This window comes from Pelobates fuscus, chromosome 4 (genome assembly GCF_036172605.1).
Source record: "Pelobates fuscus isolate aPelFus1 chromosome 4, aPelFus1.pri, whole genome shotgun sequence".
Taxonomy (NCBI): Eukaryota; Metazoa; Chordata; class Amphibia; order Anura; family Pelobatidae; genus Pelobates; species Pelobates fuscus.
Genome location: NC_086320.1, coordinates 14,890,762 through 14,914,998, shown reverse-complemented (window position 1 = coordinate 14,914,998; position 24,237 = coordinate 14,890,762). Strand labels below are relative to the sequence as shown.

The 24,237-nt window shown below is 41.4% G+C and overlaps 12 non-coding genes across 12 annotated transcripts; all 12 read left to right on the top strand.

The window, feature by feature from the left end:
* Positions 1-1,930: 1,930 nt before the first annotated feature.
* On the top strand, positions 1,931-2,019 carry TRNAY-GUA (transfer RNA tyrosine (anticodon GUA)). The gene is given in 2 exon segments: positions 1,931-1,967; positions 1,984-2,019. It is a non-coding gene; the product is annotated as a tRNA-Tyr (tRNA).
* A 361-nt stretch (positions 2,020-2,380) lies between these two features.
* Positions 2,381-2,453, top strand: TRNAA-AGC (transfer RNA alanine (anticodon AGC)). Its single transcript has one exon. It is a non-coding gene; the product is annotated as a tRNA-Ala (tRNA).
* A 2,992-nt stretch (positions 2,454-5,445) lies between these two features.
* On the top strand, positions 5,446-5,518 carry TRNAA-AGC (transfer RNA alanine (anticodon AGC)). The gene has a single exon. It is a non-coding gene; the product is annotated as a tRNA-Ala (tRNA).
* Positions 5,519-7,970: 2,452 nt separating this feature from the next.
* Positions 7,971-8,059, top strand: TRNAY-GUA (transfer RNA tyrosine (anticodon GUA)). Its single transcript is given in 2 exon segments — positions 7,971-8,007; positions 8,024-8,059. It is a non-coding gene; the product is annotated as a tRNA-Tyr (tRNA).
* A 361-nt stretch (positions 8,060-8,420) lies between these two features.
* TRNAA-AGC (transfer RNA alanine (anticodon AGC)) lies at positions 8,421-8,493 on the top strand. Its single transcript has one exon. It is a non-coding gene; the product is annotated as a tRNA-Ala (tRNA).
* A 2,903-nt stretch (positions 8,494-11,396) lies between these two features.
* On the top strand, positions 11,397-11,469 carry TRNAA-AGC (transfer RNA alanine (anticodon AGC)). The gene has a single exon. It is a non-coding gene; the product is annotated as a tRNA-Ala (tRNA).
* Positions 11,470-12,884: 1,415 nt separating this feature from the next.
* TRNAA-AGC (transfer RNA alanine (anticodon AGC)) lies at positions 12,885-12,957 on the top strand. The gene has a single exon. It is a non-coding gene; the product is annotated as a tRNA-Ala (tRNA).
* A 2,408-nt stretch (positions 12,958-15,365) lies between these two features.
* TRNAY-GUA (transfer RNA tyrosine (anticodon GUA)) lies at positions 15,366-15,454 on the top strand. Its single transcript is given in 2 exon segments — positions 15,366-15,402; positions 15,419-15,454. It is a non-coding gene; the product is annotated as a tRNA-Tyr (tRNA).
* A 2,888-nt stretch (positions 15,455-18,342) lies between these two features.
* TRNAY-GUA (transfer RNA tyrosine (anticodon GUA)) lies at positions 18,343-18,431 on the top strand. The gene is given in 2 exon segments: positions 18,343-18,379; positions 18,396-18,431. It is a non-coding gene; the product is annotated as a tRNA-Tyr (tRNA).
* A 2,917-nt stretch (positions 18,432-21,348) lies between these two features.
* Positions 21,349-21,437, top strand: TRNAY-GUA (transfer RNA tyrosine (anticodon GUA)). The gene is given in 2 exon segments: positions 21,349-21,385; positions 21,402-21,437. It is a non-coding gene; the product is annotated as a tRNA-Tyr (tRNA).
* A 362-nt stretch (positions 21,438-21,799) lies between these two features.
* TRNAA-AGC (transfer RNA alanine (anticodon AGC)) lies at positions 21,800-21,872 on the top strand. Its single transcript has one exon. It is a non-coding gene; the product is annotated as a tRNA-Ala (tRNA).
* Positions 21,873-24,023: 2,151 nt separating this feature from the next.
* Positions 24,024-24,096, top strand: TRNAA-AGC (transfer RNA alanine (anticodon AGC)). Its single transcript has one exon. It is a non-coding gene; the product is annotated as a tRNA-Ala (tRNA).
* The last annotated feature ends 141 nt before the right edge of the window (positions 24,097-24,237 follow it).

Below are 24,237 nucleotides of genomic sequence, written 5' to 3'. Positions count from 1 at the left end.
CTTGTTCCTGCTGTTAAATTTTTCTTTCAATTGCCTTTTGTTTTTTTGGTCTTCATCCACTCAGTATCATGCTCTATATTCTATCGGTACGCAAAGTTTAAGAGCTTGGCAGGCTTAAAATCTGCATTCTAGCGCTTTGACTTTTCAAGGCATTTCCTTTTTTTGTCTCTGGTTCTGCCTCTGGGGTCACAAGTTATACGGGATAAAAGCGGAAAAGTGGGGAATTAACTCAAATGGTAGAGCGCTCGCTTTGCATGTGAGAGGTAGCGGGATCGATGCCCGCATTCTCCAGTGGCTGATTCTTCTTTTAAAGGAAGGGTGCTTAGTTTGAACTTTTTGTTGACCTGGATGTCATTGCCACAGCAGCATGTTGCAAACTGTTTAACTGCTTACCTGATTCTTCAAAAATTTCCTACTTTGACATTGAGTAAATTCACAAATTACCTTCGATAGCTCAGCTGGTAGAGCGGAGGACTGTAGTTGGGATACGGTAGCAATCCTTAGGTCGCTGGTTCAATTGCGGCTCGAAGGACATGTGCTTTTTTTTCTTGTAGAGCGGAGTACTGTAGTTGGTATACGATAGCAATCCTTAGGTTGCTGGTTCATTTCCGGTTTGAAGGACATGTGTTTTTTTTCTTGTTGCTGTTAATTGGTGCACTTTTCCCAAGTAGAATTCCTTAGGTTGCTTGTTCAGTTCTACTCTGAAGGATGCTTTCCCTCATTTTCTTTGCTTCTTTTTCTTCAGGGGAGAGGAGGTTCTGGCATAAAGACCTGGCATTGCTTGTTCTTGCTTTGGTTTTTTTCTTACAGTTGCCTTTTTGGTTTTTGCCTTCATCCGTCTTGTATTATGTTCTATATTCTACCGGTACACAGAGCTGATGTGGCACACATGTGGGGGATTAGCTCAAATGGTAGACCGCTCGCTTAGCATGTGAGAGGTAGCGGGATCGATGCCCGCATTCTCCAATAAGTCTTTTTTTCAAAGCGTTTGCTTGAACTAGTTGCTATAGCAATGCTGGAAAAAATCTAACATGAACAACAAGCTTACATCGATTGTCCATCTCCATCTCGTTATTTGCATACTTCCACATTTGACAAAAACAACATGCACGATTCAAGAGGAATTCTTAGACACAACTAGAAATGTAAAAAAGTTGAACTCAATGAGAAATTTTATTGGCCTTTGCTTGCCTTACCTTGGCAACCACAAAAACTGCATTCTAGCACTTTGCCTTTTCATGGTATTTTCTTTCTTTCCCCTTTGGTCGCTGGTTCAATTCCAACTCAAAGGACATGTTGTTTTTTTTGTTCTGGTGGCTTGGTAAATTCCCATATTTCACTCATCCCACTACTTCTTCTCCCATTTCCCTCAAATAGCGTTTCTCGGATTGCTGCATCAGTTCTGCCCTGAAAGATTCTTTGCCTCATTTTCATTGTTTATTTTTCTTAAGGGGAGAGGAGGTCCTTGCGTAGAGATCTGGCATTGCTTGTTCCTGCTGTTACATTTTTCTTTCAATTGCCTTTTGTTTTTTTTGGTCTTCATCCACTCAGTATCATGCTCTCTATTCTATCGGTACGCAAAGTTTAAGAGCTTGGCAGGCTTAAAATCTGCATTCTAGCGCTTTGACTTTTCAAGGCATTTCCTTTTTTTGTCTCTGGTTCTGCCTCTGGGGTCACAAGCTATACGGCATGAGAGCGGAAAAGTGGGGGATTAGCTCAAATGGTAGAGCACTCGCTTTGCATGTGAGAGGTAGCGGGATCGATGCCCGCATTCTCCAGTGGCTGATTCTTCTTTTAAAGGAAGGGTGCTTAGTTTGAACTTTTTGTTGACCTGGATGTCATTGCCACAGCAGCATGTTGCAAACGGTTTAACTGCTTACCTGATTCTTCAAAAATTTCCTACTTTGACATTGAGTGAATTCACAAATTACCTTCGATAGCTCAGCTGGTAGAGCGGAGGACTGTAGTTGGGATACGGTAGCAATCCTTAGGTCGCTGGTTCAATTCCGGCTCGAAGGACATGTGTTTTTTTTTCTTGTAGAGCGGAGTACTGTAGTTGGTATACGATAGAAATCCTTAGGTTGCTGGTTCATTTCCGGCTCGAAGGACATGTGTTTTTTTTCTTGTTGCTGTTAATTGGTGCACTTTTCCCAAGTAGAATTCCTTAGGTTGCTTGTTCAGTTCTACTCTGAAGGATGCTTTCCCTCATTTTCTTTGCTTCTTTTTCTTCAGGGGAGAGGAGGTTCTGGCATAAAGACCTGGCATTGCTTGTTCTTGCTTTGGTTTTTTTCTTACAGTTGCCTTTTTGGTTTTTGCCTTCATCCGTCTTGTATTATGTTCTATATTCTACCGGTACACAGAGCTGATGTGGCACACATGTGGGGGATTAGCTCAAATGGTAGAGCGCTCGCTTAGCATGTGAGAGGTAGCGGGATCGATGCCCGCATCCTCCAATTAGTCTTTTTTTCAAAGCGTTTGCTTGAACTAGTTGCTATAGCAATGCTGGAAAAAAATCTAACATGAACAACAAGCTTACATCGATTGTCCATCTCCATCTCGTTATTTGCATACTTCCACATTTGACAAAAATTACATGCACGATTCAAGAGGAATTCTTAGACACAACTAGAAATGTAAAAAAGTTGAACTCAATGAGAAATTTTATTGGCCTTTGCTTGCCTTAACTTGGCAACCACAAAAACTGCATTCTAGCACTTTGCCTTTTCATGGTATTTTCATTCTTTCCCCTTTGGTCGCTGGTTCAATTCCAACTCAAAGGACATGTTGTTTTTTTTTGTTCTGGTGGCTTGGTAAATTCCCATATTTCACTCATCCCACTACTTCTTCTCCCATTTCCCTCAAATAGCGTTTCTCGGATTGCTGCTTCAGTTCTGCCCTGAAGGATTCTTTGCCTCATTTTCATTGTTTATTTTTCTTAAGGGGAGAGGAGGTCCTTGCATAGAGATCTGGCATTGCTTGTTCCTGCTGTTACATTTTTCTTTCAATTGCCTTTTGTTTTTTTGGTCTTCATCCTCTCAGTATCATGCTCTATATTCTATCGGTACGCAAAGTTTAAGAGCTTGGCAGGCTTAAAATCTGCATTCTAGCGCTTTGACTTTTCAAGGCATTTCATTTTTTTGTCTCTGCTTCTGCCTCTGGGGTCACAAGTTATACGGGATAAAAGCGGAAAAGTGGGGAATTAGCTCAAATGGTAGAGCACTCGCTTTGCATGTGAGAGGTAGCGGGATTGATGCCCGCATTCTCCAGTGGCTGATTCTTCTTTTAAAGGAAGGGTGCTTAGTTTGAACTTTTTGTTGACCTGGATGTCATTGCCAAAGCAGCATGTTGCAAACTCTTTAACTGCTTACCTGATTCTTCAAAAATTTCCTACTTTGACATTGAGTAAATTCACAAATTACCTTCGATAGCTCAGCTGGTAGAGCAGAGGACTGTAGTTGGGATACGGTAGCAATCCTTAGGTCGCTGGTTCAATTCCGGCTCGAAGGACATGTGCTTTTTTTTTCTTGTAGAGCAGAGTACTGTAGTTGGTATACGATAGCAATCCTTAGGTTGCTGGTTCATTTCCGGCTCGAAGGACATGTGTTTTTTTTCTTGTTGCTGTTAATTGGTGCACTTTTCCCAAGTAGAATTCCTTAGGTTGCTTGTTCAGTTCTACTCTGAAGGATGCTTTCCCTCATTTTCTTTGCTTCTTTTTCTTCAGGGGAGAGGAGGTTCTGGCATAAAGACCTGGCATTGCTTGTTCTTGCTTTGGTTTTTTTCTTACAGTTGCCTTTTTGGTTTTTGCCTTCATCCGTCTTGTATTATGTTCTATATTCTACCGGTACACAGAGCTGATGTGACACACATGTGGGGGATTAGCTCAAATGGTAGAGCGCTCGCTTAGCATGTGAGAGGTAGCGGGATCGATGCCCGCATTCTCCAATAAGTCTTTTTTTCAAAGCGTTTGCTTGAACTAGTTGCTATAGCAATGCTGGAAAAAATCTAACATGAACAACAAGCTTACATCGATTGTCCATCTCCATCTCGTTATTTGCATACTTCCACATTTGACAAAAACAACATGCACGATTCAAGAGGAATTCTTAGACACAACTAGAAATGTAAAAAAGTTGAACTCAATGAGAAATTTTATTGGCCTTTGCTTGCCTTACCTTGGCAACCACAAAAACTGCATTCTACCACTTTGCCTTTTCATGGTATTTTCTTTCTTTCCCCTTTGGTCGCTGGTTCAATTCCAACTCAAAGGACATGTTGTTTTTTTTGTTCTGGTGGCTTGGTAAATTCCCATATTTCACTCATCCCACTACTTCTTCTCCCATTTCCCTCAAATAGCGTTTCTCGGATTGCTGCATCAGTTCTGCCCTGAAAGATTCTTTGCCTCATTTTCATTGTTTATTTTTCTTAAGGGGAGAGGAGGTCCTTGCGTAGAGATCTGGCATTGCTTGTTCCTGCTGTTACATTTTTCTTTCAATTGCCTTTTGTTTTTTTTGGTCTTCATCCACTCAGTATCATGCTCTCTATTCTATCGGTACGCAAAGTTTAAGAGCTTGGCAGGCTTAAAATCTGCATTCTAGCGCTTTGACTTTTCAAGGCAATTCCTTTTTTTGTCTCTGGTTCTGCCTCTGGGGTCACAAGCTATACGGCATGAGAGCGGAAAAGTGGGGGATTAGCTCAAATGGTAGAGCACTCGCTTTGCATGTGAGAGGTAGCGGGATCGATGCCCGCATTCTCCAGTGGCTTATTCTTCTTTTAAAGGAAGGGTGCTTAGTTTGAACTTTTTGTTGACCTGGATGTCATTGCCACAGCAGCATGTTGCAAACGGTTTAACTGCTTACCTGATTCTTCAAAAATTTCCTACTTTGACATTGAGTGAATTCACAAATTACCTTTGATAGCTCAGCTGGTAGAGCGGAGGACTGTAGTTGGGATATGGTAGCAATCCTTAGGTCGCTGGTTCAATTCCATCTCGAAGGACATGTGCTTTTTTTTCTTGTAGAGCGGAGTACTGTAGTTGGTATACGATAGCAATCCTTAGGTCGCTGGTTCAATTCCGGCTCGAAGGACATGTGTTTTTTTTTCTTGTAGAGTGGAGTACTGTAGTTGGTATACGATAGAAATCCTTAGGTTGCTGGTTCATTTCCGGCTCGAAGGACATGTGTTTTTTTTCTTGTTGCTGTTAATTGGTGCACTTTTCCCAAGTAGAATTCCTTAGGTTACTTGTTCAGTTCTACTCTGAAGGATGCTTTCCCTCATTTTCTTTGCTTCTTTTTCTTCAGGGGAGAGGAGGTTCTGGCATAAAGACCTGGCATTGCTTGTTCTTGCTTTGGTTTTTTTCTTACAGTTGCCTTTTTGGTTTTTGCCTTCATCCGTCTTGTATTATGTTCTATATTCTACCGGTACACAGAGCTGATGTGGCACACATGTGGGGGATTAGCTCAAATGGTAGAGCGCTCGCTTAGCATGTGAGAGGTAGCGGGATCGATGCCCGCATCCTCCAATTAGTCTTTTTTTCAAAGCGTTTGCTTGAACTAGTTGCTATAGCAATGCTGGAAAAAAATCTAACATGAACAACAAGCTTACATCGATTGTCCATCTCCATCTCGTTATTTGCATACTTCCACATTTGACAAAAATTACATGCACGATTCAAGAGGAATTCTTAGACACAACTAGAAATGTAAAAAAGTTGAACTCAATGAGAAATTTTATTGGCCTTTGTTTGCCTTACCTTGGCAACCACAAAAACTGCATTCTAGCACTTTGCCTTTTCATGGTATTTTCTTTCTTTCCCCTTTGGTCGGTGGTTCAATTCCAACTCAAAGGACATGTTGTTTTTTTTTGTTCTGGTGGCTTGGTAAATTCCCATATTTCACTCATCCCACTACTTCTTCTCCCATTTCCCTCAAATAGCGTTTCTCGGATTGCTGCTTCAGTTCTGCCCTGAAAGATTCTTTGCCTCATTTTCATTGTTTATTTTTCTTAAGGGGAGAGGAGGTCCTTGCGTAGAGATCTGGCATTGCTTGTTCCTGCTGTTACATTTTTCTTTCAATTGCCTTTTGTTTTTTTGGTCTTCATCCACTCAGTATCATGCTCTATATTCTATCGGTACGCAAAGTTTAAGAGCTTGGCAGGCTTAAAATCTGCATTCTAGCGCTTTGACATTTCAAGGCATTTCATTTTTTTGTCTCTGGTTCTGCCTCTGGGGTCACAAGTTATACGGGATAAAAGCGGCAACGTGGGGAATTAGCTCAAATGGTAGAGCGCTCGCTTTGCATGTGAGAGGTAGCGGGATCGATGCCCGCAGTCTCCAGTGGCTGATTCTTCTTTTAAAGGAAGGGTGCTTAGTTTGAACTTTTTGTTGACCTGGAAGTCATTGCCACAGCAGCATGTTGCAAACTGTTTAACTGCTTACCTGATTCTTCAAAAATTTCCTACTTTGACATTGAGTGAATTCACAAATTACCTTCGATAGCTCAGCTGGTAGAGCGGAGGTCTGTAGTTGGGATACGGTGGCAATCCTTAGGTCGCTGGTTCAATTCCGGCTCGAAGGACATGTGCTTTTTTTTCTTGTAGAGCGGAGGTCTGTAGTTGGTATACGATAGCAATCCTTAGGTTGCTGGTTCATTTCCGGCTCGAAGGACATGTGTTTTTTTTCTTGTTGCTGTTAATTGGTGCACTTTTCCCAAGTAGAATTCCTTAGGTTGCTTGTTCAGTTCAACTCGGAAGGATGCTTTCCCTCATTTTCTTTGCTTCTTTTTCTTCAGGGGAGAGGAGGTTCTGGCATAAAGACCTGGCATTGCTTGTTCTTGCTTTGGTTTTTTTCTTACAATTGCCTTTTTGGTTTTTGCCTTCATCCGTCTTGTATTATGTTCTATATTCTACCGGTACACAGAGCTGATGTGGCACACATGTGGGGGATTAGCTCAAATGGTAGAGCGCTCGCTTAGCATGTGAGAGGTAGCGGGATTGATGCCCGCATCCTCCAATTAGTCTTTTTTTCAAAGCATTTGCTTGAACTAGTTGCTATAGCAATGCTGGAAAAAATCTAACATGAACAACAAGCTTACATCGATTGTCCATCTCCATCTCGTTATTTGCATACTTCCACATTTGACAAAAACAACATGCACGATTCAAGAGGAATTCTTAGACACAACTAGAAATGTAAAAAAGTTGAACTCAATGAGAAATTTTATTGGCCTTTGCTTGCCTTAACTTGGCAACCACAAAAACTGCATTCTAGCACTTTGCCTTTTCATGGTATTTTCTTTCTTTCCCCTTTGGTCGCTGGTTCAATTCCAACTCAAAGGACATGTTGTTTTTTTTTGTTCTGGTGGCTTGGTAAATTCCCATATTTCACTCATCCCACTACTTCTTCTCCCATTTCCCTCAAATAGCATTTCTCGGATTGCTGCTTCAGTTCTGCCCTGAAGGATTCTTTGCCTCATTTTCATTGTTTATTTTTCTTAAGGGGAGAGGAGGTCCTTGCATAGAGATCTGGCATTGCTTGTTCCTGCTGTTACATTTTTCTTTCAATTGCCTTTTGTTTTTTTGGTCTTCATCCTCTCAGTATCATGCTCTATATTCTATCGGTACGCAAAGTTTAAGAGCTTGGCAGGCTTAAAATCTGCATTCTAGCGCTTTGACTTTTCAAGGCATTTCCTTTTTTTGTCTCTGGTTCTGCCTCTGGGGTCACAAGCTATACGGCATGAGAGCGGAAAAGTGGGGGATTAGCTCAAATGGTAGAGCACTCGCTTTGCATGTGAGAGGTAGCGGGATCGATGCCCGCATTCTCCAGTGGCTGATTCTTCTTTTAAAGGAAGGGTGCTTAGTTTGAACTTTTTGTTGACCTGGATGTCATTGCCACAGCAGCATGTTGCAAACGTTTTAACTGCTTACCTGATTCTTCAAAAATTTCCTACTTTGACATTGAGTGAATTCACAAATTACCTTCGATAGCTCAGCTGGTAGAGCGGAGGACTGTAGTTGGGATACGGTAGTAATCCTTAGGTCGCTGGTTCAATTCCGGCTCGAAGGACATGTGTTTTTTTTTCTTGTAGAGCGGAGTACTGTAGTTGGTATACGATAGAAATCCTTAGGTTGCTGGTTCATTTCCGGCTCGAAGGACATGTGTTTTTTTTCTTGTTGCTGTTAATTGGTGCACTTTTCCCAAGTAGAATTCCTTAGGTTGCTTGTTCAGTTCTACTCTGAAGGATGCTTTCCCTCATTTTCTTTGCTTCTTTTTCTTCAGGGGAGAGGAGGTTCTGGCATAAAGACCTGGCATTGCTTGTTCTTGCTTTGGTTTTTTTCTTACAGTTGCCTTTTTGGTTTTTGCCTTCATCCGTCTTGTATTATGTTCTATATTCTACCGGTACACAGAGCTGATGTGGCACACATGTGGGGGATTAGCTCAAATGGTAGAGCGCTCGCTTAGCATGTGAGAGGTAGCGGGATCGATGCCCGCATCCTCCAATTAGTCTTTTTTTCAAAGCGTTTGCTTGAACTAGTTGCTATAGCAATGCTGGAAAAAAATCTAACATGAACAACAAGCTTACATCGATTGTCCATCTCCATCTCGTTATTTGCATACTTCCACATTTGACAAAAATTACATGCACGATTCAAGAGGAATTCTTAGACACAACTAGAAATGTAAAAAAGTTGAACTCAATGAGAAATTTTATTGGCCTTTGCTTGCCTTAACTTGGCAACCACAAAAACTGCATTCTAGCACTTTGCCTTTTCATGGTATTTTCTTTCTTTCCCCTTTGGTCGCTGGTTCAATTCCAACTCAAAGGACATGTTGTTTTTTTTTGTTCTGGTGGCTTGGTAAATTCCCATATTTCACTCATCCCACTACTTCTTCTCCCATTTCCCTCAAATAGCGTTTCTCGGATTGCTGCTTCAGTTCTGCCCTGAAGGATTCTTTGCCTCATTTTCATTGTTTATTTTTCTTAAGGGGAGAGGAGGTCCTTGCATAGAGATCTGGCATTGCTTGTTCCTGCTGTTACATTTTTCTTTCAATTGCCTTTTGTTTTTTTGGTCTTCATCCTCTCAGTATCATGCTCTATATTCTATCGGTACGCAAAGTTTAAGAGCTTGGCAGGCTTAAAATCTGCATTCTAGCGCTTTGACTTTTCAAGGCATTTCATTTTTTTGTCTCTGCTTCTGCCTCTGGGGTCACAAGTTATACGGGATAAAAGCGGAAAAGTGGGGAATTAGCTCAAATGGTAGAGCACTCGCTTTGCATGTGAGAGGTAGCGGGATTGATGCCCGCATTCTCCAGTGGCTGATTCTTCTTTTAAAGGAAGGGTGCTTAGTTTGAACTTTTTGTTGACCTGGATGTCATTGCCAAAGCAGCATGTTGCAAACTCTTTAACTGCTTACCTGATTCTTCAAAAATTTCCTACTTTGACATTGAGTAAATTCACAAATTACCTTCGATAGCTCAGCTGGTAGAGCAGAGGACTGTAGTTGGGATACGGTAGCAATCCTTAGGTCGCTGGTTCAATTCCGGCTCGAAGGACATGTGCTTTTTTTTCTTGTAGAGCAGAGTACTGTAGTTGGTATACGATAGCAATCCTTAGGTTGCTGGTTCATTTCCGGCTCGAAGGACATGTGTTTTTTTTCTTGTTGCTGTTAATTGGTGCACTTTTCCCAAGTAGAATTCCTTAGGTTGCTTGTTCAGTTCTACTCTGAAGGATGCTTTCCCTCATTTTCTTTGCTTCTTTTTCTTCAGGGGAGAGGAGGTTCTGGCATAAAGACCTGGCATTGCTTGTTCTTGCTTTGGTTTTTTTCTTACAGTTGCCTTTTTGGTTTTTGCCTTCATCCGTCTTGTATTATGTTCTATATTCTACCGGTACACAGAGCTGATGTGACACACATGTGGGGGATTAGCTCAAATGGTAGAGCGCTCGCTTCGCATGTGAGAGGTAGCGGGATCGATGCCCGCATTCTCCAATAAGTCTTTTTTTCAAAGCGTTTGCTTGAACTAGTTGCTATAGCAATGCTGGAAAAAATCTAACATGAACAACAAGCTTACATCGATTGTCCATCTCCATCTCGTTATTTGCATACTTCCACATTTGACAAAAACAACATGCACGATTCAAGAGGAATTCTTAGACACAACTAGAAATGTAAAAAAGTTGAACTCAATGAGAAATTTTATTGGCCTTTGCTTGCCTTACCTTGGCAACCACAAAAACTGCATTCTAGCACTTTGCCTTTTCATGGTATTTTCTTTCTTTCCCCTTTGGTCGCTGGTTCAATTCCAACTCAAAGGACATGTTGTTTTTTTTGTTCTGGTGGCTTGGTAAATTCCCATATTTCACTCATCCCACTACTTCTTCTCCCATTTCCCTCAAATAGCGTTTCTCGGATTGCTGCATCAGTTCTGCCCTGAAAGATTCTTTGCCTCATTTTCATTGTTTATTTTTCTTAAGGGGAGAGGAGGTCCTTGCGTAGAGATCTGGCATTGCTTGTTCCTGCTGTTACATTTTTCTTTCAATTGCCTTTTGTTTTTTTTGGTCTTCATCCACTCAGTATCATGCTCTCTATTCTATCGGTACGCAAAGTTTAAGAGCTTGGCAGGCTTAAAATCTGCATTCTAGCGCTTTGACTTTTCAAGGCAATTCCTTTTTTTGTCTCTGGTTCTGCCTCTGGGGTCACAAGCTATACGGCATGAGAGCGGAAAAGTGGGGGATTAGCTCAAATGGTAGAGCACTCGCTTTGCATGTGAGAGGTAGCGGGATCGATGCCCGCATTCTCCAGTGGCTGATTCTTCTTTTAAAGGAAGGGTGCTTAGTTTGAACTTTTTGTTGACCTGGATGTCATTGCCACAGCAGCATGTTGCAAACGGTTTAACTGCTTACCTGATTCTTCAAAAATTTCCTACTTTGACATTGAGTGAATTCACAAATTACCTTTGATAGCTCAGCTGGTAGAGCGGAGGACTGTAGTTGGGATATGGTAGCAATCCTTAGGTCGCTGGTTCAATTCCGGCTCGAAGGACATGTGCTTTTTTTTCTTGTAGAGCGGAGTACTGTAGTTGGTATACGATAGCAATCCTTAGGTCGCTGGTTCAATTCCGGCTCGAAGGACATGTGCTTTTTTTTCTTGTTGCTGTTAATTGGTGCACTTTTCCCAAGTAGAATTACTTAGGTTACTTGTTCAGTTCTACTCTGAAGGATGCTTTCCCTCATTTTCTTTGCTTCTTTTTCTTCAGGGGAGAGGAGGTTCTGGCATAAAGACCTGGCATTGCTTGTTCTTGCTTTGGTTTTTTTCTTACAGTTGCCTTTTTGGTTTTTGCCTTCATCCGTCTTGTATTATGTTCTATATTCTACCGGTACACAGAGCTGATGTGGCACACATGTGGGGGATTAGCTCAAATGGTAGAGCGCTCGCTTAGCATGTGAGAGGTAGCGGGATCGATGCCCGCATCCTCCAATTAGTCTTTTTTTCAAAGCGTTTGCTTGAACTAGTTGCTATAGCAATGCTGGAAAAAAATCTAACATGAACAACAAGCTTACATCGATTGTCCATCTCCATCTCGTTATTTGCATACTTCCACATTTGACAAAAATAACATGCACGATTCAAGAGGAATTCTTAGACACAACTAGAAATGTAAAAAAGTTGAACTCAATGAGAAATTTTATTGGCCTTTGCTTGCCTTACCTTGGCAACCACAAAAACTGCATTCTAGCACTTTGCCTTTTCATGGTATTTTCTTTCTTTCCCCTTTGGTCGCTGGTTCAATTCCAACTCAAAGGACATGTTGTTTTTTTTGTTCTGGTGGCTTGGTAAATTCCCATATTTCACTCATCCCACTACTTCTTCTCCCATTTCCCTCAAATAGCGTTTCTTGGATTGCTGCTTCAGTTCTGCCCTGAAAGATTCTTTGCCTCATTTTCATTGTTTATTTTTCTTAAGGGGAGAGGAGGTCCTTGCGTAGAGATCTGGCATTGCTTGTTCCTGCTGTTACATTTTTCTTTCAATTGCCTTTTGTTTTTTTTGGTCTTCATCCACTCAGTATCATGCTCTCTATTCTATCGGTACGCAAAGTTTAAGAGCTTGGCAGGCTTAAAATCTGCATTCTAGCGCTTTGACTTTTCAAGGCATTTCCTTTTTTTGTCTCTGGTTCTGCCTCTGGGGTCACAAGCTATACGGCATGAGAGCGGAAAAGTGGGGGATTAGCTCAAATGGTAGAGCACTCGCTTTGCATGTGAGAGGTAGCGGGATCGATGCCCGCATTCTCCAGTGGCTGATTCTTCTTTTAAAGGAAGGGTGCTTAGTTTGAACTTTTTGTTGACCTGGATGTCATTGCCACATCAGCATGTTGCAAACGGTTTAACTGCTTACCTGATTCTTCAAAAATTTCCTACTTTGACATTGAGTGAATTCACAAATTACCTTTGATAGCTCAGCTGGTAGAGCGGAGGACTGTAGTTGGGATACGGTAGCAATCCTTAGGTCGCTGGTTCAATTCCGGCTCGAAGGACATGTGTTTTTTTTTCTTGTAGAGCAGAGTACTGTAGTTGGTATACGATACAAATCCTTAGGTTGCTGGTTCATTTCCGGCTCGAAGGACATGTGTTTTTTTTCTTGTTGCTGTTAATTGGTGCACTTTTCCCAAGTAGAATTCCTTAGGTTACTTGTTCAGTTCTACTCTGAAGGATGCTTTCCCTCATTTTCTTTGCTTCTTTTTCTTCAGGGGAGAGGAGGTTCTGGCATAAAGACCTGGCATTGCTTGTTCTTGCTTTGGTTTTTTTCTTACAGTTGCCTTTTTGGTTTTTGCCTTCATCCGTCTTGTATTATGTTCTATATTCTACCGGTACACAGAGCTGATGTGGCACACATGTGGGGGATTAGCTCAAATGGTAGAGCGCTCGCTTAGCATGTGAGAGGTAGCGGGATCGATGCCCGCATCCTCCAATTAGTCTTTTTTTCAAAGCGTTTGCTTGAACTAGTTGCTATAGCAATGCTGGAAAAAAATCTAACATGAACAACAAGCTTACATCGATTGTCCATCTCCATCTCGTTATTTGCATACTTCCACATTTGACAAAAATTACATGCACGATTCAAGAGGAATTCTTAGACACAACTAGAAATGTAAAAAAGTTGAACTCAATGAGAAATTTTATTGGCCTTTGCTTGCCTTAACTTGGCAACCACAAAAACTGCATTCTAGCACTTTGCCTTTTCATGGTATTTTCTTTCTTTCCCCTTTGGTCGCTGGTTCAATTCCAACTCAAAGGACATGTTGTTTTTTTTTGTTCTGGTGGCTTGGTAAATTCCCATATTTCACTCATCCCACTACTTCTTCTCCCATTTCCCTCAAATAGCGTTTCTCGGATTGCTGCTTCAGTTCTGCCCTGAAGGATTCTTTGCCTCATTTTCATTGTTTATTTTTCTTAAGGGGAGAGGAGGTCCTTGCATAGAGATCTGGCATTGCTTGTTCCTGCTGTTACATTTTTCTTTCAATTGCCTTTTGTTTTTTTGGTCTTCATCCTCTCAGTATCATGCTCTATATTCTATCGGTACGCAAAGTTTAAGAGCTTGGCAGGCTTAAAATCTGCATTCTAGCGCTTTGACTTTTCAAGGCATTTCCTTTTTTTGTCTCTGGTTCTGCCTCTGGGGTCACAAGCTATACGGCATGAGAGCGGAAAAGTGGGGGATTAGCTCAAATGGTAGAGCACTCGCTTTGCATGTGAGAGGTAGCGGGATTGATGCCCGCAATCTCCAGTGGCTGATTCTTCTTTTAAAGGAAGGGTGCTTAGTTTGAACTTTTTGTTGACCTGGATGTCATTGCCACAGCAGCATGTTGCAAACGGTTTAACTGCTTACCTGATTCTTCAAAAATTTCCTACTTTGACATTGCGTGAATAGTTGGGATACGGTAGCAATCCTTAGGTCGCTGGTTCAATTCCGGCTCGAAGGACATGTGTTTTTTTTTTCTTGTAGAGCAGAGTACTGTAGTTGGTATACGATAGAAATCCTTAGGTTGCTGGTTCATTTCCGGCTCGAAGGACATGTGTTTTTTTTCTTGTTGCTGTTAATTGGTGCACTTTTCCCAAGTAGAATTCCTTAGGTTACTTGTTCAGTTCTACTCTGAAGGATGCTTTCCCTCATTTTCTTTGCTTCTTTTTCTTCAGGGGAGAGGAGGTTCTGGCATAAAGACCTGGCATTGCTTGTTCTTGCTTTGGTTTTTTTCTTACAGTTGCCTTTTTGGTTTTTGCCTTCATCCGTCTTGTATTATGTTCTATATTCTACCGGTACACAGAGCTGATGTGACACACATGTGGGGGATTAGCTCAAATGGTAGAGCGCTCGCTTAGCATGTGAGAGGTAGCGGGATCGATGCCCGCATTCTCCAATAAGTCTTTTTTTCAAAGCGTTTGCTTGAACTAGTTGCTATAGCAATGCTGGAAAAAATCTAACATGAACAACAAGCTTACATCGATTGTCCATCTCCATCTCGTTATTTGCATACTTCCACATTTGACAAAAATTACATGCACGATTCAAGAGGAATTCTTAGACACAACTAGAAATGTAAAAAAGTTGAACTCAATGAGAAATTTTATTGGCCTTTGCTTGCCTTACCTTGGCAACCACAAAAACTGCATTCTAGCACTTTGCCTTTTCATGGTATTTTCTTTCTTTCCCCTTTGGTCGCTGGTTCAATTCCAACTCAAAGGACATGTTGTTTTTTTTTGTTCTGGTGGCTTGGTAAATTCCCATATTTCACTCATCCCACTACTTCTTCTCCCATTTCCCTCAAATAGCGTTTCTCGGATTGCTGCTTCAGTTCTGCCCTGAAGGATTCTTTGCCTCATTTTCATTGTTTATTTTTCTTAAGGGGAGAGGAGGTCCTTGCGTAGAGATCTGGCATTGCTTGTTCCTGCTGTTACATTTTTCTTTCAATTGCCTTTTGTTTTTTTGGTCTTCATCCTCTCAGTATCATGCTCTATATTCTATCGGTACGCAAAGTTTAAGAGCTTGGCAGGCTTAAAATCTGCATTCTAGCGCTTTGACTTTTCAAGGCATTTCCTTTTTTTGTCTCTGGTTCTGCCTCTGGGGTCACAAGCTATACGGCATGAGAGCAGAAAAGTGGGGGATTAGCTCAAATGGTAGAGCACTCGCTTTGCATGTGAGAGGTAGCGGGATCGATGCCCGCATTCTCCAGTGGCTGATTCTTCTTTTAAAGGAAGGGTGCTTAGTTTGAACTTTTTGTTGACCTGGATGTCATTGCCACAGCAGCATGTTGCAAACGGTTTAACTGCTTACCTGATTCTTCAAAAATTTCCTACTTTGACATTGAGTGAATTCACAAATTACCTTCGATAGCTCAGCTGGTAGAGCGGAGGACTGTAGTTGGGATACGGTAGCAATCCTTAGGTCGCTGGTTCAATTCCGGCTCGAAGGACATGTGTTTTTTTTTTCTTGTAGAGCAGAGTACTGTAGTTGGTATACGATAGAAATCCTTAGGTTGCTGGTTCATTTCCGGCTCGAAGGACATGTGTTTTTTTTCTTGTTGCTGTTAATTGGTGCACTTTTCCCAAGTAGAATTCCTTAGGTTACTTGTTCAGTTCTACTCTGAAGGATGCTTTCCCTCATTTTCTTTGCTTCTTTTTCTTCAGGGGAGAGGAGGTTCTGGCATAAAGACCTGGCATTGCTTGTTCTTGCTTTGGTTTTTTTCTTACAGTTGCCTTTTTGGTTTTTGCCTTCATCCGTCTTGTATTATGTTCTATATTCTACCGGTACACAGAGCTGATGTGGCACACATGTGGGGGATTAGCTGAAATGGTAGAGCGCTCGCTTAGCATGTGAGAGGTAGCGGGATCGATGCCCGCATCCTCCAATTAGTCTTTTTTTCAAAGCGTTTGCTTGAACTAGTTGCTATAGCAATGCTGGAAAAAAATCTAACATGAACAACAAGCTTACATCGATTGTCCATCTCCATCTCGTTATTTGCATACTTCCACATTTGACAAAAACAACATGCACGATTCAAGAGGAATTCTTAGACACAACTAGAAATGTAAAAAAGTTGAACTCAATGAGAAATTTTATTGGCCTTTGCTTGCCTTACCTTGGCAACCACAAAAACTGCATTCTAGCACTTTGCCTTTTCATGGTATTTTCTTTCTATCCCCTTTGGTCGCTGGTTCAATTCCAACTCAAAGGACATGTTGTTTTTTTTTGTTCTGGTGGCTTGGTAAATTCCCATATTTCACTCATCCCACTACTTCTTCTCCCATTTCCCTCAAATAGCGTTTCTCGGATTGCTGCTTCAGTTCTGCCCTGAAGGATTCTTTGCCTCATTTTCATTGTTTATTTTTCTTAAGGGGAGAGGAGGTCCTTGCATAGAGATCTGGCATTGCTTGTTCCTGCTGTTACATTTTTCTTTCAATTGCCTTTTGTTTTTTTGGTCTTCATCCACTCAGTATCATGCTCTATATTCTATCGGTACGCAAAGTTTAAGAGCTTGGCAGGCTTAAAATCTGCATTCTAGCACTTTGAATTTTCAAGGCATTTCCTTTTTTTGTCTCTGGTTCTGCCTCTGGGGTCACAAGCTATACGGCATGAGAGCGGAAAAGTGGGGGATTAGCTCAAATAGTAGAGCACTCGCTTTGCATGTGAGAGGTAGCGGGATTGATGCCCGCAATCTCCAGTGGCTGATTCTTCTTTTAAAGGAAGGGTGCTTAGTTTGAACTTTTTGTTGACCTGGATGTCATTGCCACAGCAGCATGTTGCAAACGGTGTAACTGCTTACCTGATTCTTCAAAAATTTCCTACTTTGACATTGCGTGAATTCACAAATTACCTTCGATAGCTCAGCTGGTAGAGCGGAGGACTGTAGTTGGTATACGAAAGCAATCCTTAGGTCGCTGGTTCAATTCCGGCTCAAAGGACATGTGCTTTTTTTTCTTGTAGAGCGGAGTACTGTAGTTGGTATACGATAGAAATCCTTAGGTTGCTGGTTCATTTCCGGCTCGAAGGACATGTGTTTTTTTTCTTTTTGCTGTTAATTGGTGCACTTTTCCCAAGTAGAATTCCTTAGGTTGTTTGTTCAGTTCTACTCTGAAGGATGCTTTCCCTCATTTTCTTTGCTTCTTTTTCTTCAGGGGAGAGGAGGTTCTGGCATAAAGACCTGGCATTGCTTGTTCTTGCTTTGGTTTTTTTCTTACAGTTGCCTTTTTGGTTTTTGCCTTCATCCGTCTTGTATTATGTTCTATATTCTACCGGTACACAGAGCTGATGTGGCACACATGTGGGGGATTAGCTGAAATGGTAGAGCGCTCGCTTAGCATGTGAGAGGTAGCGGGATCGATGCCCGCATCCTCCAATTAGTCTTTTTTTCAAAGCGTTTGCTTGAACTAGTTGCTATAGCAATGCTGGAAAAAAATCTAACATGAACAACAAGCTTACATCGATTGTCCATCTCCATCTCGTTATTTGCATACTTCCACATTTGACAAAAATTACATGCACGATTCAAGAGGAATTCTTAGACACAACTAGAAATGTAAAAAAGTTGAACTCAATGAGAAATTTTATTGGCCTTTGCTTGCCTTACCTTGGCAACCACAAAAACTGCATTCTAGCACTTTGCCTTTTCATGGTATTTTCTTTCTTTCCCCTTTGGTCGCTGGTTCAATTCCAACTCAAAGGACATGTTGTTTTTTTTTGTTCTGGTGGCTTGGTAAATTCCCATATTTCACTCATCCCACTACTTCTTCTCCCATTTCCCTCAAATAGCGTTTCTCGGATTGCTGCTTCAGTTCTGCCCTTAAGGATTCTTTGCCTCATTTTCATTGTTTATTTTTCTTAAGGGGAGAGGAGGTCCTTGCGTAGAGATCTGGCATTGCTTGTTCCTGCTGTTACATTTTTCTTTCAATTGCCTTTTGTTTTTTTGGTCTTCATCCTCTCAGTATCATGCTCTATATTCTATCGGTACGCAAAGTTTAAGAGCTTGGCAGGCTTAAAATCTGCATTCTAGCGCTTTGACTTTTCAAGGCATTTCATTTTTTTGTCTCTGGTCCTGCCTCTGGGGTCACAAGTTATACGGGATAAAAGCGGAAAAGTGGGGAATTAGCTCAAATGGTAGAGCGCTCACTTTGCATGTGAGAGGTAGCGGGATCGATGCCCGCATTCTCCAGTGGCTGATTCTTCTTTTAAAGGAAGGGTGCTTAGTTTGAACTTTTTGTTGACCTGGATGTCATTGCCACAGCAGCATGTTGCAAACTGTTTAAATGCTTACCTGATTCTTCAAAAATTTCCTACTTTGACATTGAGTAAATTCACAAATTACCTTCGATAGCTCAGCTGGTAGAGCGGAGGACTGTAGTTGGGATACGGTAGCAATCCTTAGGTCGCTGGTTCAATTCCGGCTCGAAGGACATGTGCTTTTTTTTCTTGTAGAGCGGAGTACTGTAGTTGGTATACGATAGCAATCCTTAGGTTGCTGGTTCATTTCCGGCTCGAAGGACATGTGTTTTTTTTCTTGTTGCTGTTAATTGGTGCACTTTTCCCAAGTAGAATTCCTTAGGTTGTTTGTTCAGTTCTACTCTGAAGGATGCTTTCCCTCATTTTCTTTGCTTCTTTTTCTTCAGGGGAGAGGAGGTTCTGGCATAAAGACCTGGCATTGCTTGTTCTTGCTTTGGTTTTTTTCTTACAGTTGCCTTTTTGGTTTTTGCCTTCATCCGTCTTGTATTATGTTCTATATTCTACCGGTACACAGAGCTGATGTGACACACATGTGGGGGATTAGCTCAAATGGTAGAGCGCTCGCTTAGCATGTGAGAGGTAGCGGGATCGATGCCCGCATTCTCCAATAAGTCTTTTTTTCAAAGCGTTTGCTTGAACTAGTTGCTATAGCAATGCTGGAAAAAATCTAACATGAACAACAAGCTTACATCGATTGTCCATCTCCATCTCGTTATTTGCATACTTCCACATTTGACAAAAATTACATGCACGATTCAAGAGGAATTCTTAGACACAACTAGAAATGTAAAAAAGTTGAACTCAATGAGAAATTTTATTGGCCTTTGCTTGCCTTACCTTGGCAACCACAAAAACTGCATTCTAGCACTTTGCCTTTTCATGGTATTTTCTTTCTTTCCCCTTTGGTCGCTGGTTCAATTCCAACTCAAAGGACATGTTGTTTTTTTTTGTTCTGGTGGCTTGGTAAATTCCCATATTTCACTCATCCCACTACTTCTTCTCCCATTTCCCTCAAATAGCGTTTCTCGGATTGCTGCTTCAGTTCTGCCCTGAAGGATTCTTTGCCTCATTTTCATTGTTTATTTTTCTTAAGGGGAGAGGAGGTCCTTGCGTAGAGATCTGGCATTGCTTGTTCCTGCTGTTACATTTTTCTTTCAATTGCCTTTTGTTTTTTTGGTCTTCATCCTCTCAGTATCATGCTCTATATTCTATCGGTACGCAAAGTTTAAGAGCTTGGCAGGCTTAAAATCTGCATTCTAGCGCTTTGACTTTTCAAGGCATTTCCTTTTTTTGTCTCTGGTTCTGCCTCTGGGGTCACAAGCTATACGGCATGAGAGCAGAAAAGTGGGGGATTAGCTCAAATGGTAGAGCACTCGCTTTGCATGTGAGGCAAAGAATCCTTAAGGGCAGAACTGAAGCAGCAATCCGAGAAACGCTATTTGAGGGAAATGGGAGAAGAAGTAGTGGGATGAGTGAAATATGGGAATTTACCAAGCCACCAGAACAAAAAAAAACAACATGTCCTTTGAGTTGGAATTGAACCAGCGACCAAAGGGGAAAGAAAGAAAATACCATGAAAAGGCAAAGTGCTAGAATGCAGTTTTTGTGGTTGCCAAGGTAAGGCAAGCAAAGGCCAATAAAATTTCTCATTGAGTTCAACTTTTTTACATTTCTAGTTGTGTCTAAGAATTCCTCTTGAATCGTGCATGTAATTTTTGTCAAATGTGGAAGTATGCAAATAACGAGATGGAGATGGACAATCGATGTAAGCTTGTTGTTCATGTTAGATTTTTTTCCAGCATTGCTATAGCAACTAGTTCAAGCAAACGCTTTGAAAAAAAGACTAATTGGAGGATGCGGGCATCGATCCCGCTACCTCTCACATGCTAAGCGAGCGCTCTACCATTTCAGCTAATCCCCCACATGTGTGCCACATCAGCTCTGTGTACCGGTAGAATATAGAACATAATACAAGACGGATGAAGGCAAAAACCAAAAAGGCAACTGTAAGAAAAAAACCAAAGCAAGAACAAGCAATGCCAGGTCTTTATGCCAGAACCTCCTCTCCCCTGAAGAAAAAGAAGCAAAGAAAATGAGGGAAAGCATCCTTCAGAGTAGAACTGAACAAACAACCTAAGGAATTCTACTTGGGAAAAGTGCACCAATTAACAGCAAAAAGAAAAAAAACACATGTCCTTCGAGCCGGAAATGAACCAGCAACCTAAGGATTTCTATCGTATACCAACTACAGTACTCCGCTCTACAAGAAAAAAAAGCACATGTCCTTTGAGCCGGAATTGAACCAGCGACCTAAGGATTGCTTTCGTATACCAACTACAGTCCTCCGCTCTACCAGCTGAGCTATCGAAGGTAATTTGTGAATTCACGCAATGTCAAAGTAGGAAATTTTTGAAGAATCAGGTAAGCAGTTACACCGTTTGCAACATGCTGCTGTGGCAATGACATCCAGGTCAACAAAAAGTTCAAACTAAGCACCCTTCCTTTAAAAGAAGAATCAGCCACTGGAGATTGCGGGCATCAATCCCGCTACCTCTCACATGCAAAGCGAGTGCTCTACTATTTGAGCTAATCCCCCACTTTTCCGCTCTCATGCCGTATAGCTTGTGACCCCAGAGGCAGAACCAGAGACAAAAAAAGGAAATGCCTTGAAAATTCAAAGTGCTAGAATGCAGATTTTAAGCCTGCCAAGCTCTTAAACTTTGCGTACCGATAGAATATAGAGCATGATACTGAGTGGATGAAGACCAAAAAAACAAAAGGCAATTGAAAGAAAAATGTAACAGCAGGAACAAGCAATGCCAGATCTCTATGCAAGGACCTCCTCTCCCCTTAAGAAAAATAAACAATGAAAATGAGGCAAAAGCAGAGCACTCGCTTTGCATGTGAGAGGTAGCGGGATCGATGCCCGCATTCTCCAGTGGCTGATTCTTCTTTTAAAGGAAGGGTGCTTAGTTTGAACTTTTTGTTGACCTGGATGTCATTGCCACAGCAGCATGTTGCAAACGGTTTAACTGCTTACCTGATTCTTCAAAAATTTCCTACTTTGACATTGAGTGAATTCACAAATTACCTTCGATAGCTCAGCTGGTAGAGCGGAGGACTGTAGTTGGGATACGGTAGCAATCCTTAGGTCGCTGGTTCAATTCCGGCTCGAAGGACATGTGTTTTTTTTTTCTTGTAGAGCAGAGTACTGTAGTTGGTATACGATAGAAATCCTTAGGTTGCTGGTTCATTTCCGGCTCGAAGGACATGTGTTTTTTTTCTTGTTGCTGTTAATTGGTGCACTTTTCCCAAGTAGAATTCCTTAGGTTACTTGTTCAGTTCTACTCTGAAGGATGCTTTCCCTCATTTTCTTTGCTTCTTTTTCTTCAGGGGAGAGGAGGTTCTGGCATAAAGACCTGGCATTGCTTGTTCTTGCTTTGGTTTTTTTCTTACAGTTGCCTTTTTGGTTTTTGCCTTCATCCGTCTTGTATTATGTTCTATATTCTACCGGTACACAGAGCTGATGTGGCACACATGTGGGGGATTAGCTCAAATGGTAGAGCGCTCGCTTAGCATGTGAGAGGTAGCGGGATCGATGCCCGCATCCTCCAATTAGTCTTTTTTTCAAAGCGTTTGCTTGAACTAGTTGCTATAGCAATGCTGGAAAAAAATCTAACATGAACAACAAGCTTACATCGATTGTCCATCTCCATCTCGTTATTTGCATACTTCCACATTTGACAAAAACAACATGCACGATTCAAGAGGAATTCTTAGACACAACTAGAAATGTAAAAAAGTTGAACTCAATGAGAAATTTTATTGGCCTTTGCTTGCCTTACCTTGGCAACCACAAAAACTGCATTCTAGCACTTTGCCTTTTCATGGTATTTTCTTTCTATCCCCTTTGGTCGCTGGTTCAATTCCAACTCAAAGGACATGTTGTTTTTTTTTGTTCTGGTGGCTTGGTAAATTCCCATATTTCACTCATCCCACTACTTCTTCTCCCATTTCCCTCAAATAGCGTTTCTCGGATTGCTGCTTCAGTTCTGCCCTGAAGGATTCTTTGCCTCATTTTCATTGTTTATTTTTCTTAAGGGGAGAGGAGGTCCTTGCATAGAGATCTGGCATTGCTTGTTCCTGCTGTTACATTTTTCTTTCAATTGCCTTTTGTTTTTTTGGTCTTCATCCACTCAGTATCATGCTCTATATTCTATCGGTACGCAAAGTTTAAGAGCTTGGCAGGCTTAAAATCTGCATTCTAGCACTTTGAATTTTCAAGGCATTTCCTTTTTTTGTCTCTGGTTCTGCCTCTGGGGTCACAAGCTATACGGCATGAGAGCGGAAAAGTGGGGGATTAGCTCAAATAGTAGAGCACTTGCTTTGCATGTGAGAGGTAGCGGGATTGATGCCCGCAATCTCCAGTGGCTGATTCTTCTTTTAAAGGAAGGGTGCTTAGTTTGAACTTTTTGTTGACCTGGATGTCATTGCCACAGCAGCATGTTGCAAACGGTGTAACTGCTTACCTGATTCTTCAAAAATTTCCTACTTTGACATTGCGTGAATTCACAAATTACCTTCGATAGCTCAGCTGGTAGAGCGGAGGACTGTAGTTGGTATACGAAAGCAATCCTTAGGTCGCTGGTTCAATTCCGGCTCAAAGGACATGTGCTTTTTTTTCTTGTAGAGCGGAGTACTGTAGTTGGTATACGATAGAAATCCTTAGGTTGCTGGTTCATTTCCGGCTCGAAGGACATGTGTTTTTTTTCTTTTTGCTGTTAATTGGTGCACTTTTCCCAAGTAGAATTCCTTAGGTTGTTTGTTCAGTTCTACTCTGAAGGATGCTTTCCCTCATTTTCTTTGCTTCTTTTTCTTCAGGGGAGAGGAGGTTCTGGCATAAAGACCTGGCATTGCTTGTTCTTGCTTTGGTTTTTTTCTTACAGTTGCCTTTTTGGTTTTTGCCTTCATCCGTCTTGTATTATGTTCTATATTCTACCGGTACACAGAGCTGATGTGGCACACATGTGGGGGATTAGCTGAAATGGTAGAGCGCTCGCATAGCATGTGAGAGGTAGCGGGATCGATGCCCGCATCCTCCAATTAGTCTTTTTTTCAAAGCGTTTGCTTGAACTAGTTGCTATAGCAATGCTGGAAAAAAATCTAACATGAACAACAAGCTTACATCGATTGTCCATCTCCATCTCGTTATTTGCATACTTCCACATTTGACAAAAATTACATGCACGATTCAAGAGGAATTCTTAGACACAACTAGAAATGTAAAAAAGTTGAACTCAATGAGAAATTTTATTGGCCTTTGCTTGCCTTACCTTGGCAACCACAAAAACTGCATTCTAGCACTTTGCCTTTTCATGGTATTTTCTTTCTTTCCCCTTTGGTCGCTGGTTCAATTCCAACTCAAAGGACATGTTGTTTTTTTTGTTCTGGTGGCTTGGTAAATTCCCATATTTCACTCATCCCACTACTTCTTCTCCCATTTCCCTCAAATAGCTGTTAATTGGTGCACTTTTCCCAAGTAGAATTCCTTAGGTTACTTGTTCAGTTCTTCTCTGAAGGATGCTTTCCCTCATTTTCTTTGCTTCTTTTTCTTCAGGGGAGAGGAGGTTCTGGCATAAAGACCTGGCATTGCTTGTTCTTGCTTTGTTTTTTTTCTTACAGTTGCCTTTTTGGTTTTTGCCTTCATCCGTCTTGTATTATGTTCTATATTCTACCGGTACACAGAGCTGATGTGGCACACATGTGGGGGATTAGCTCAAATGGTAGAGCGCTCGCTTAGCATGTGAGAGGTAGCGGGATCGATGCCCGCATCCTCCAATTAGTCTTTTTTTCAAAGCGTTTGCTTGAACTAGTTGCTATAGCAATGCTGGAAAAAAATCTAACATGAACAACAAGCTTACATCGATTGTCCATCTCCATCTCGTTATTTGCATACTTCCACATTTGACAAAAACAACA